The 14,351-nt window shown below is 44.8% G+C and overlaps 1 protein-coding gene across 1 annotated transcript in view; it reads right to left on the bottom strand.

The window, feature by feature from the left end:
• The window catches only part of enox2 (ecto-NOX disulfide-thiol exchanger 2), a 252,632-nt gene that overhangs the window by 216,994 nt on the left and 21,287 nt on the right, over positions 1-14,351 (bottom strand). Inside the window, exon 2 of the mRNA XM_062524767.1 lies at positions 7,765-7,909. The gene's annotated coding sequence lies outside the window, so the exon portion shown is untranslated. The remainder of the gene's footprint in view (positions 1-7,764; positions 7,910-14,351) is intronic.

Here is a 14,351-nt window from a genome sequence, read left to right as displayed (position 1 = left end):
CAAGGATATATACTCTGCTCAGTTGCATTGTGTGTGCATACAAAAGTGACCAACTTATTGAATGTGCATACACAATTAAATCAGATGTTTTCACAATATAATTAAGACATGATTAAATATAGAATTAATTACATAAAAAGTCACAATATATAAGTGTCACAATAATTCTGTGAGCCAGTTCCGGCTCTCTATGTCTGTCTCTAACAGCACGCAGTGTATCAGAATAAGTCAACTGTGGCGCGCCAACTCTTGCTGCGGTTTCTCACAGGACCTCATACATAGCAGCGAGGGCTGCAGGGCCGTGTTCTGGCATTTGAAGCCGCATGCTAATGTTTATTTGACATGCACTGTGCGAGGGAAAGGGCAGGCGGCTTGCACACAGCTGACAGAAAGCAGCCCACCAACCTCTCCGAGATCCACAGCCCTGCCTGACATGGCAGTTGCCTCCACTGCTGCTACTGCTGCTGCTGCCATATTTTTGGCATTCAGAGAGGGGAGAGGGGCGGGCGCGGGAGGGGGGCGGCTTTGGTGGGTGGAAGGGCGGTGGTGAAAGGCCGCCGGAATCATTAGAGTCAAATCAATTCATCTGCCGCCGCCTCCATTAGCTGGAGAGATCGCTTGGCTTTCACTGCGAAAAAAGGTTCCGCCATCGTTATGAATAACTCAAAGCTACAGCAAAAGCGATGAGTAAACACGTCGCGACAGCCTGCGCACTTTGTTTGTTTGTTTGTTTTGTTTTGTTTTTTTGGGGTGGGGGAGTTGGGGGGGGGGGGTGTGCACTGAGTGTGCAGCTTTGGCTTCTTTCCGCAACAAGTCAACGCGGGAGACAGCTTCTCCCTGTGGACAGCTCATATGCATGGATTTCATGCAGTGGCGTACAAATCACGAAGGCACGGGGCTACGGCGCCAGCTGTGACGGCGCGCTCTATCTCTCTCTCTCTCTCTCTCCCCCTCTCTCTCTCCCCCTCTCTCTCCAGGAGATTATCCTGACAGTCGGGGACCCCGTGTCGGAGCATCAGGGCAACGCCGCAGCCGTCGCCTGCTCAGGCTGAAGGAAGGCGAGAAGGCTCTCCGAGTCCTGAGTGAAAGGGAGCTCTGTAGAGCCACCCAAAGTACAGGGCCAGCAGACAGTGTCTTTAAAGAGAGAGAGAGAGAGAGAGAGAGAGAGAGAGAGGGAGAATTGGACAGGGCCAGAGGAACAGACATGATGGCAATGAGGAAGAGAGAGGGAGAGAGAGAGAGAGATGGGAGGCAGTTTGGTTGGGCTGTCAGAGTGGTAATTACACAGAGCGATGCTTGGCCCAGCAGCCCCTAACCTGAGCCTGCTGCATGTCCCGCCAGCTCTTTATCTCACTGAAGTCCCCCTGCCAGTCTTGCTACTACACTGCATCAATAAGCCATGACAGTGGGGGCACACATGCACGCACACACGCACGCACGCACGCACTTTTTACTAACACTCCATGCATCCAACACACTAATTGTCAAGAAGAAAATACAAACAAAAACATTCATACAAAGTAAACAAACAGAAAGTCAATATTCAAATTTTGGACCATTTTGTTCCTCTCTGTGTAATGGGATTATGCACTCTACTTGCGAACAATGATGATAATAGCGCCAGTAATAATTAATAGACAGCCAAGCATGCCGAATAAGAATGTAAAGGTTTAACATCCTCGGTGGAGAATGAAAGATGGTTGACATTAGGACTAGGTTATTCATCTTTTTAAACATTTAAAATCACCCGTCTGAACAGTTATTTATGAATTCTAGATCAATGACGAATCCTTTAACACAACATTCTCCAATTTTTTAATTATAGATGGGAAATAGGCAAGGCACGAATTTTAAATCTAATTGATTTCCTTGTAATAGCCAAGGCAATTAATGTAACCAACAGTGAATCTAATGAATAAATTACCTTATTTCCCAATCATTTCCTCAGTGAGACATGGGTAATTAATACATTCATCAACCTCAGTGGCATAGAACAGATTATTCAGGTATTGATGTAATCCCAATTTCCCTCAACATTACTGCAGAGAAAGGGAGAGTATTCGAAACAGAAGTAAAAGCAGCAAGTTGACCTACTATTGATTTACATTAATACTACACTCAACAGTAAGCGATTAAGCTACAGTGCGCAAAGATCTTTATCGACTTATGATAGACAACTGGTTCCCGCTGAGAGCCGGTTCCAAACTATCCAATTCAACAAAGCTGTGTTCCTCCGAGGTTACCAACTCCTCTTGTTGATGTTGGCATGTACAGTATTTCTGAAAGTTGTACATTGCAACAATCTCTGAACCTCAGGCGTCATAACACCAAACAAGATTCTATTGTGCAGGAAACTTGGGAGTTATGCTCTAGACCACAGGTGTCAAACTCAAGGCCCGCGGGCCAAATGCGGCCCGCTTCATCATTTCATATGGCCCGCGAGAGCTTACAGGGTCTGATACAGTATGTGGCCCGCGAGAGCTTTAAAGGTCTGATACAGTTTTTGCGTATAGGCAATACACTGCAATACAATGCACGCACGTGAGACTGACAGGGAGGCAACATCAACCACCTTCCTCTATGATCAGTGTAACTGGCTACATCAGATGTGATAGCAACGCGAACGTGTGAAAACAAAATAGACCAGTATTCTACACTATTTTAGCGAACGGAGCGCCTAAATTACGCGCTCGGTTTAGCCTGCCTGTGAAACGCATGATTGTTTGAAGTGCGTGTGGTTCTTTGAGAGGGGAATCGATGTAAGTTACTTTGATTTCAATTGGTAGTTGTAAACTACGTGATACGTTTACGTCTACGTTTAAAAAGCATACATAGTTGTGTGTAGTCCTATCCAAAAAAATCCAGCGTCAAAACCTTGCTAATCGAGCAAATGATTGTTTGGCCAAAAGTGAGCCTATTCCGACCGAGAAAAGGTGCATTCAGATCAGGCAAGCATAGGTAGGCTAGAAGTTTGTTGTAATCCTGTTGCTTTGCATTTTCATTTCGGTTCAAAACGAGCAACGTAGAATCCACACAACACCTTTCAACTTCAAAGAAAAAGTCCACCGGGACCGTTCGCTTCTACTGTATGTGTATAGAACGGTGTAGTGATGCACTTTTTGACATGTCAGTTTGTTTGCATCACTGGCTAGATGTAAAACTGCATTTCGTTACTGGTATTTCGCTTGTGCAATGACAGTTAAGTGGCAATCCATGGCATGACCTCTTCCTGACTGACCAGTGACCCTCATTGAAAAGTCAAACTGTATGGAACTGAGGTTTTTGTTTTGTTTTTACAAACATAACAATAATAAAAAGAACATGTCATGCTGATACCTTTTGCTCTTCTCGATTTTAAGGAAGTTTTATACCGATGCTAAAGATTTTGTGGCTGGTGCTACAAATCTTATAGTTACATCTGGCCCTTTGAGGGCAATCATTGTGCTGATGTGGCCCTCGGTGAAAATGAGTCTGACACCCCTGCTCTAGACATAAATCGCTACATTTGAAGAACTGCTATTTCTTTTAAAAACAGGAGCACTGTCATTTATTTTAGCATGTTCAAATGTTACGGCAGGTAGTAGAAAAGTAGAGACCACACGAAGGGGCTGACATTTCCACGAGAGCAAATGTTACAGCAGGCATTCTCCACACTGTGTCCAAGTCTTCAGTCTTAGAGAAACTGCGCTGACACTGAAAACATCTATAGATCTATTTTTTCACATAGAAAATTGATCAGGAATCAATAAATGATATCTGATACATAAAATCAATAATCATACAAATTCCCATCCCAATTGGAAGCAACCCCCTATGAGTTGTTCTGGAAGTTGTTTTGCGGACTGCGCCTGTGAGGAGACTGTTTTATATGCAGACAGCATCTGGCCACTGATGCTGAGGCACCAGACAATTAGAAGAGGAGACCGCTGTTGGCTTCTGCTGATTCTGAGGGGAGTGAGATTCCAATCCCAAACGCGTCGAGAAATACCTGCACTAATCAGATGGAGGTAGCTGGCCGCCGGTCGCCGACCAGGCCTTGCTGTGTGCAGCAATATCCTTCAACGGCTGATACCCTGTGCTTACCCCTTCTACAGGGGGACCCGCTGGGAGCTAGTGCACTTGCCATTCAGGAAGTGTACAGATAAAAATATCTCTCCTCAGACACCACAGCATGAGGGTGAGTGGTGCGGGATGGGATGGGAGAAGAATATTTCTCTGTCTCGGGCCCCTGTTTTGGCCTCGTCGTTCCCACCAAAGATTGTAGCTGGATCTCTCTCCTGACCACCAAGTGCACTTCAGTAACGAAAGATGACTGGGGATAAAATGGCTCGGGGCTATGATGAGCAGCAGCATCCACTGGTCGACATGATGACTACAACACCCCACGTCCGTGAGTCATGTTCTCCACTGAGGTAGGTTAGTAGCGTCGGCAGTGGCCAGCTCGCCACTGGTGACTGGACAAACTCATTCTCTCAAGTGCTCACTAATTATAGCCAACGGGTTCGGTGTAATGTGGCACACATTGCAGTCGCCTAAAATATGCAAAGCTATTTACTGCTGTGAAAAAAGGAAGGGGGTATGGGGAGAACACACAATAATGAATAAGACATCTAAGCAGGGAAGCAAAGCAAGAACGTTTTTTTTTTTTATTGTTGGGGAGAGGGGGGTGGGGGTTGGTTTAAGTATGGAGGGTTCTTTTGTGTAATTTTCATGCTGGTTAGCGGATGCCAATGGAAGTATCTCTAAGGGTGGGGGCGTTTCGGAGGAAGGGGATTTATTTGTGGATAATCCAGGAGATATGCAAATGCTCAGCACTTCCGATGGGCCCCAGTGATCAGCCCAGTGTGCCTGAGCACTGATTAGCACGCCGTTAGCAGGCTAGCTATGGGCTTGTGCTCCTTCCACATCATTAAAAGGCTCATCTTATTAAAGCAGGGTGGCAACAACAAGCTGGCATCTGAGCACGAGTCTAGTTCATCGAAGCTTGCGCAACTCCACTCCCCCGCCTAGGGTCAGCACCTTGGCTAGACACCCAGAAAATCCCCAAGTTCGCCCTGACCTGGCCTAACATGACCCTTGGCTCGCTGTAGTGAGAGAAAAAAAAACTATTAAGAGTAAGGAGAATCAATGTCTGTTTTAAAAGTATTGACAATGTACCACCAGAAGGTGTTCCTGGAGGCGTTTTGTATTAGCTAGGCAAACAGACTCCTGCCCCCTCAGTTCACCTTGTCCAAATGGAGCAAATTGATTAGCCAGTCAGACCAGGTTAGTCAGGTCTCCTTTAATTGTGAGCACAACATCTCATTTTCTTTTTCGCAACAACTGTCGGGTACATCACTCAAACGACCTCCAGTGCTCATTTGCTCTGAGCTCAACCCTCATCAGGTACATACAGATGATCTAGAACGGCTTTAAGGATTTAGGCGGGAACCTTCCACGATAAAGGTCTTGGTAAAGGTTATTAGAGGGCATTTGAAAACACTGGGGCAAGACAGATGGATTTTTCTGTTATGCTTGTTGGCTGTGTTCTTCAGTTATTTGACAGGGCAATCAGAGCACAGTCAATATCTTTCGGTCACTGGATTTTGCCTGGAAGCAGACAACAACAAACTAGCTTGATATAAAAATGGTATTTGAATGAAATCATTTAATCATTTGCATCATTATACTTCAGATATACTGTAGCATTCCTGGTACAGCCAGAGTTGCTAAATATCACTGCTTAAGACCCTAATCATTTAAACCAAAATCGTTTTGTTTGGAAACAACTTGTATAGGTTTGAAAATTATTCCTGAAAACGTGACAAGACTGTGGACTGTGTGGTACTGAATAGTAGGCCATTGAACAGGACATCACAATTTATATGCTCCATTGCGGTATTGATGATGCAATGGGTTCACCACATACCATACCCTCCCTTTAAGACTTGGTTGAGGAGGTGGACAAACACCAAACTTGCTAAAAGTTTTTGCTTAAAGGACAACTCAAGCAATTTTTCACATAAATCTCTGCTTCTTGAGGTCACCGAAAAAAAACGATCTGTGCTACCTGGCTCGAGTTGCTGCCGGCAACAGCCAGAGCAGCTAGCGTGCTATTCTCTGGGGACATCGCTTTAAAGATTTTTCCTGGTGACCTCCAGAAACAAAGATCTGTGTCCTTTAAGGGCCTGTTTATATTTGTTTTTAGGGTGCTCTGAGCCACATCACTGTTTACACATGTATCCATGCGTTTGTATTGTTGCCATTGCTTTTGTTTGCTTGTTGCATTTTCCTTTCCACTATGAAAAGTCACCTTGGGTTTGAGAAAGGCGCTATATAAATGTAACTTATTGGGGCCAAGCAGCATAGCTGCGGACCCCATTGTGTTTGGTAGTTTTCTTCTTCTTATAAACTTATTATTCCTCTGCCATTGAAGTCTATGGTAGCCCATCGAACCAATTGGTGAAAAGTTGTGAAATTTGGCACACTGATTAGGGACAGTCCCATGATTAATTGCACCAAGTTTCATGTCAGCACCTCTAGCACCACCAACAGGTCAAAGTTGGACATGCGTTCACACACGTAACTTTTGACCTGTTGCTCAGATTTTCAACGCACCCTATGATGCTGGTAAGACAATTGAGAGGAGCAGCAACTTTGCCCCCATTGAGTGTGGCAGCATCCCAGACTGGCCTGCTCACAGCATTTGAGAGTAGAGTATACCAGTAATGTTTTCATGATTTCAAAATCTAATTTAAGACGCTTGTCAATGTTTGTATTAATTCAGATTTGTTTGGATGACACATTGGTCTGTGATGTGTCAAACTAAGAACACGTTTTGTTTACAAAAATGTACAATGAGGTCACACTGACATACTAAGCCAAAACCTTTCTTTCAATACGAGATACTCAATACTACAAAAATTTCAAAATTCTACCATAAAAAGATGCAGTAATGAAATAGTGTGTCACACCCATAAACCAGGTTAGGAAAATGCACTAATGAATTCTGTGGTGAGCTGACAACGTGTCAGAATATTAGGCCGGTACAAATCTGTTGTGCAGATGACAAGCAGTACAACTTGTTCTTTTTACAGCGTCACAGACAAAGCAAGAGCATCGAGTTCAGACTACTCTAAAGCAAATCAAAGCAAAGAAAAGCCCAGAGATATCAGACAAACCACACAGAGTGAGTTGTCAGCCTTCTCCTGAAGAACACAAGCACTGAAAACGTGTTGTAAAAACAAGTCCACGGATGCACTGCAAGCACCCTAGACAACAGAGGCAAGCAGAAAAGGGAAGAAGACAAGAGAGAACTATGGCGTGCGCGGTCATGCTTAATTTATTAATATTGGGTACACATTGAGTGCATGCCAGAAACTCTTCCTCAGACTCTGACTAGCCCACTAAAAGAAACACGCGGTCCCAGACTGCACATCCCCCAAGCAGGACCTGCTCCACTTTTCCCCGACATAAAAAGGACTTCTCGCTCTCTCTCTCTCTCTCTCTCTCTATCTCTCCACACTCATGGTGTGCTCCACCGCACAAGGACAAGAGCAACTAAATTAAAAACGCTCCGTAAACACCAACTGAACCAACATCTCTTCTGGCATGGCCGCGGCGTTTGAAAATCACCTAATCCGCCGGCTGAAGCACCAATTATGGAGGCCCTTAGTGTCCTACAGGCGTTGCACGGTGGAGAACTGCCTGCTCCAGCAAAGTGTAATTACACCGCTGACCTTTCAAGGTCTACTTCCACTGCCCCTGCCCCTGCCCTCTACTTACCTCCTGTAGAGAGTTGTGATTGGCCTGCCAGAACACTGGGACTCAGGCAGCCTCCCTGCCTCCAATCCGGCCTGTCATCTTTTCCATGCTATGCTGCGGCAACAGAGGTGGAATATATGCAGCGAAGTGGACTTCTCTGTGTATCCTGGCAAGAGGGTAAAAAAAAAAACACACACACACAAATATAAGTAACAAAACTGACAGCAACTGACCTCCTTTTGTCATATTTTATTAAACCTAACAGCATCCCTCTACAAATTCCCTGAAAAATATCGCTACCTTGTGTGTTCACTGCCTGCATGAAAGTAATAGTATGTGAGCACTACACATGTACTGTGGTGCAACGCTCAGACTCTCTACATATCCTTATACTCAAGCCCTAGCCAGTAGCCAGGTAGACAACAAAGAGGCAAACAAACAGCTTACACTCAGTCACAGGGGGATAGCTGGGCTGGGGCTTAGAACATTGTTGACATGTCTGACATCCGCAAACTACGCAGGCCTCCTCGGCAACACACCACTCCTCCTCAGCTTCACATCGCGTTTTCAATCTTAACTGGACGCAACGAGACACAGCGCTGTGTAGTAAAATGCTTTGAGTAAGACGACCCGTTCCTATTTCATTTCTGTTTGCTCGCACTGTTTCTCCTATTTCTGAAGGAGAAATATGACTCAATAGAACAGCATGTTCAATAACGGATTGAGAGTCGACTGAGAGCACTCTATGCTATGCATACACAGTCAGACACTCACATGCAGTTAGGATAAGCTGTGATATCCGCAAACTACACAGACCTCCATGGCAACACACCACTCCTCAGCTCTGCATCAGAAATACATCAACGGTTAGATTGACTGCATTGATTGCACTTTATTAATCCCCCAGGGGGAGGGAATCATTTTGCTACCTGGCAACCACACACATCAACATTCATCAGTAGGACAGTTGGCACTTAACAACACACACAGCACAACATACACCAACAACAACAAATAAACAGGTATGTACCAGACACTGTAAGGACACAATAATCACAACAATCTCAACATCATCAATCGTTGTAGTATGGCACTACACAAGAAACAACATCCACAGGTGTTTGGCTTCCCAGTTTGCAGAGATGACTGACAATCACCGGTCACATGGGGAGGCTGGGTCATCCTACAGTATCCTGCCGACTACTGTGATGTCTAGACAAGCTGCCGTCGAGACTTGAGGCAAGGTGCAGTACTGTGAGCTAGCATGGGGGGGGGGGGGGATCAGCGGAACATTTGCCAAGTAAAAGCCCCTCCGACATCCGCTAATTAAGGAGCAGGGAGGATATTGGCCAGCTGCTATGCCAGCGGAGGCTGGACGCTTCCATCTGCACGACGTCACATCAGGGACGCCGGTGAGCGTTTCCTCAGGCTACCTGAAGAGCGCTGGGCTCTGATGGAGAAACACTGTTGCGATCAAGGTTGCCTTCTTTCCTTTTTTTTCTCTTCTTCTCTCACCCAAAGCAACCCATTAGCAATGCTGATTTTAGTCCGCATTACCGAGGGGAAGAATTCAGAAGCTACTCACATGTTGATTTGGGATGCTCACATCAAACAAGCACCGGCGGTTTGTTTGCCTGTCTGTTTGTCTATTCATTTGTTTGTTTGTTTGTTTCTACCATGTCAGTCTAACTGCAGCTGTTGGTTGCCTGGGCGATTCGAGTTCCATTTTCATAGACTGTCTTCGCGGTGATTTATATGCCTCACGGGTCACATGATCAGGAGTGGAGGCGAGGTGTGCGCCGAAATTATTTCATTGTCATTACAGGCTGGTTTACTTTGGTGCCCAAAATTCATCACCAATACAGATGGTCCCATTCGACCGGTGAAAACACAATCAGTCCTCCCATTGACTAGCTGTCGGCGAGAAATATGTGTTGTTTATGAGTGTGTGAGGTCAGACAGTCCCTTGATCATGTGCAAAGGTGACCAGGTTAATATGTTCCCCCCGCGCCGAGGCAACCCCTCTGATGACAGGAGCCTTCCGGTGACGGCAGTAACTCAATGCTGCAGAGGCGGCGGCAGCAGCGATGATGAGCGACTACTAGGAAGGAGGACTACTGCGGGTGGGAGGGTCTGTGGCACTGGCGAGCTGTGTCTCTTACTGGGGAGCCCTCTGGTGCGGAGAGCGTGGAGTATGGCCCTGTCTCTTTCAATAAGAGACGTGGCGGACACCGAGGGCCTCCGTTTCCAGACCTACTGAGCTATGAAATTCATTTACTTCACACCTTTCAGATTTCATCTTAAGTAAGAGACCCACCAGACCCAGTGGAGGTAGGCCTTCTAACAGGGGGCAGGAGAGGGGGGGGGCGCTGTGTGTGTGCGCGTGTGTGTGTGTGTGTGTGTGTGTGTGTGTGCGTGTGTTTATGGGCACTATGAGCGCACCAAGGTCTTTTTATGCAGTAAAGTACCACTTTACTTCACAATTCCAGAGCTCTCATAACACATGCAAACAACCACCATAAAAAAGGTAAGACTCCTAATATTTAATGGATTTCAAGTAATTAAAAGACACCACTTGTGGCAACTTAAGCAGCACTTGCAGTTTTGGTCCCCCCCCCCACCCCATGTAGCACTTCCATTCCAATCTAGAGTGAGTCTCCGTTTAATGTCTATCACACGTCTAGGAACGACAGTGGCAACTCCCAGCATGGCTGTGATCTCATCTCCCATTCAGCTCAATAGCACTTACAGGAGATGTTTCCCTTGAAATAATAACTGCCAACCAAATAGGTCTAGGCTGTAGAGGACCAATTAAAAAAAAAAAAAAAAAAACTAATTGAGACTCCCATCAATACAACCCTACACCGTGAAATGCAAAGCTTCCCTTGCTAAGGTGATTCACATGCTCAGGATTAGCACAGGTCTCCAGGGGCAGAGAAGGTTATGATAACACCATCACTGAGGGTTTTTTTTGTTGTAATTACAACAACCTCCTCATGGGATATCTATATACATTAAGCATCAATGTCCAATTAAACTATTAGAAAATCTGGGCTGATTCTAATTTACTTTCGACATTGCTGTGGTCCTAGGTCTCCTTTATCTGGTGACACAACATGTGTAAAATGTGTTATGAAATTAATTTCTGCCATGTTACCCATGCATAAACTAGAAGGCTGTTGATGCTGTAAAAGGCTTTAAAATACCTCACCCTTTAGGCCATGGTATATTTCTCTGCTTCATCAGTCACTGAAATCATATCAAAGAATGTGTTGACGGGAAAATAATAGGAGTCTCTCTGGATTTAAACAATATTGCAAAATCAATGCAGCAAACCGGAACAAATAACTATTGTGTTGGTGTAAGGAAAGGGCCTATTCAGTAAGCTACAATGAAATATTAGAAAGGGAGGATGAAAGATGAGGCGATAAGTTATGACTCATGGCATAAACAATTTTGAAGTAGCATCAAATTATTATTTTGCCTTCCAAAAAAAAAATATATAAATATATACAGCACATATATACTGCTATAAATTAGGCTTTATGCAGTGAAATAAGTTTGCGTTTAAGTCATGTTAAATTACAACTGGAATCACAATGCTGGCTGATGCCATGTGCTTTGAATCGTTCCAAAAAGGTGAGTCATGACCACTGACATTTGTACAATTCCTCAGTGTTACAGGAAGTTAAGTGCCTAAGGCCTAGAAAATTACAAATCGTGTGTTTTCTTTTTATGAAAACTATCCTTGCATATGTTCCTGACTTTTGCATATTTCTCCCAATACCTGCACTGCATCTGAATTGTGTTGGATAAGATTAAATGCCGCTATGGAAACAAGGGTGTGTGACGCTCTGGCATGCCCAGCATCACAGTCACCCACCTGCCCTCTCAAATCGTTGCTTAGCCTGCTGGAAGTGGAAACACTTTGGCCAAGTACAGTAGCTCACTGTAAGATAGAAATACCAGTAGAAAGTTAAATAAGCATGAGAAGTTGTGCATAGATAGAGTATTTCCCACTGCAACGGTTGAGGAAGGACCCAACTGCAACCTGCATGGAAGGCCCCAACGGGTACTATTAACACACACCGATGGTCTCACATAACATCAGGAGTTCCTCAAGGAGGTGTGCCGTCTCTCCTCTTAAGTTGTGTATTAGAGTCTTTTCCACTGCGAAGGTTGAGGTCAGTATTTTTACAGGCCTACATCTTAAGCATGCTGAATGGATGACTGCAGAGCAGGATCATCAAAACCCCTGTCTACTCCCTGAGGTAATTTATTTAGATATGACTAGCAGTTGGACAAAACATCGATACAGCAATATATTGTCCATTTGCGATACATTATCATTGCATTGTCACGAAACATCAATATTTTCAAATATTAAATTGTACAATTCTCATCCACCAGTCTGACTTACCAGTCAATACTATAACATAACACTGAACTAAGCATTTTAAAAAGAAATCTGTTTGTCACTTCTTGACGGACATGTTTGTGGTCCATTTTAAAAAATATTAGATTTACAAGAGGCTCTGAGCTAATACTCTGCACTTCTACACAGTTTCAAATCCATTGTGAAGTGCAGTAAATAAATCCAGCTTCCAGCTTTTTGCCTTTTCCTTATTCTTCATTTACTTTTTTCCCATACTCTTACTGTTGTCACACACACACACACACACACACACACACCCCACATACACAAACCCTATCCACACAAATATGCACCACTCACTCACACAACCACCCTATACACATATGCTTTCACACATACTTCCACACATGCCTCCACACATATCTCCACACCTGCTTCCACATACACCTCCACATATGTGACATGTCCTTCTTCTTCATTTACACAGATACATTTTGCAATGCATCGAGAACAGCAGAATCACTGAATTGTGACATCACCGTTAGCGTGGGCAAAGTATCATGACAGTATTGATTTGTCAGTTACACTGTGATTCCTCAGCCCCCAGATGTGACACTACAGAAATAGCGAAAAGCACTGTGTACCCAACTGCACACTCAAGTTAGGCTCTCCTCAAGGCTAAAGGAGTCTTTCAAAAGATCTATAAATAAAAGAAAAGTCCCCAGAGACCCTCTTCACTGTCATCGTGTCTTCCTTCCCACGGTTTTGGCGCAAAAGGATGTGAACAAACGGTTAAAATTCAACACGGGAGTCGTACACCTGAGGAGAATAGAAGCTCGAGAAGCAACGAGAGGCCTCAGCCAAACAGGTGGAAACGATTAAGAGCAAGTGCCAGCTAAATGTCTCCATCTGCATATTAAATATGTCTCCATACTTCCCATATCCGTGGAGAACTAATCAGAGAGCTTGTGAGCCAGGACCTCCACGACCTCTCGTGGAATTATCCGGATTGACTTGTCATGTCAGCCGTTCGAATGGCAGCCTATGGAGGAAGAGGAGTGACTGAAAAGTGATTTGCAGGAGACTGTCAAACACAACGTCGGTGACCTTGCGACAAAGCCACCAGGGGGGTAATTTTGAAGCGTGAAAGAAAACAGAGTCTCCTCCATTCAAAGTACATGCTGGCCTGCACCCATCAGGCTCTGAGAATTTCCAGCCAAACCAATGACAGACAGTCAGCCACACACAAACACAAACACACACACACACACACACACACACACACACACACACACACACACACACTTCTCCACATGAAATGTGCGTGTGGGAGGGGATCATTTTTAGAGATTTTATACACCTCACTTCCTAGTTACCGCGGCAAGGGGTCATTAGAATACAGTCTGCTTGAAAAGTCGCTGCTCTGTTGCTCAATCAGACTGCAGATCCAAACAGTAGGAGTCCAATTAGGCTGAGCAGCTACTGTTTCAAGCCATGGGAGGTGCTCCTCCACCGCACACGCGAGGAGCGCCTGGACAGATTAGCTCGCTTCACTGGTTGTGTGAAGGCAAATTATTAGGCTCTCACCTCACACATAGTCAGAACAGGGATAGAAAGAGAGAGACAGAGAGAGAGAGGGGGAGAAGGGGAGAGCGAGCGATAGAGAGAGAAAGTGAGAGAGGGTGAGAGAGAGATAAGGACCAAGTGTGGGTGTGTGTGTGTGTGTGTGTGTGTGTGTGTGTGAGAGAGTGTGAGTGAGTGAGAGAGAGAGAGAACAAGTGTATAAGGGAGGAGAGAGACAGAGAGAGAGAGATGACTCTAACCATCTATTGATACAAACTGGCTCCCGATTGCAGTGCCTGGATGATAACACAAATAGCTTGCAGCAGGGGTTGCCACCCTAGTGGCAAAATGTCCACACGGCAATCATCTCAATAGTCTGAATATAGCCCCATTTCAGTGAACCTTTCGATGGTGAAGAGAGGACCAAGTTGCAAGGGAGAAAAAAAAAATGTTAACAAAAAAAAAAAAAAAAAAACAGCATATTGATTGGGGCGAGTGGCATCTTCGCTCATCTACATCTTTCTCATTTCCCCACTGCCCTTGAGGGTCAACAAAATGTCTTTGGAAACGAGTGACTGCACCCCTCCTTTTCTCTTTTCGGAGGCGCAACCAAAACAATAGTGGCCAGAATGGGTAATAAATGAGGGCGCCGGTTCCGAGCATGGTAATG

The sequence above is a fragment of the Sardina pilchardus genome, chromosome 21 (assembly GCF_963854185.1).
Source record: "Sardina pilchardus chromosome 21, fSarPil1.1, whole genome shotgun sequence".
NCBI lineage: Eukaryota > Metazoa > Chordata > Actinopteri > Clupeiformes > Clupeidae > Sardina > Sardina pilchardus.
The sequence above is the reverse complement of the archived record's forward strand: the minus strand, read 5'-3'. Positions and strand labels throughout refer to the sequence as shown.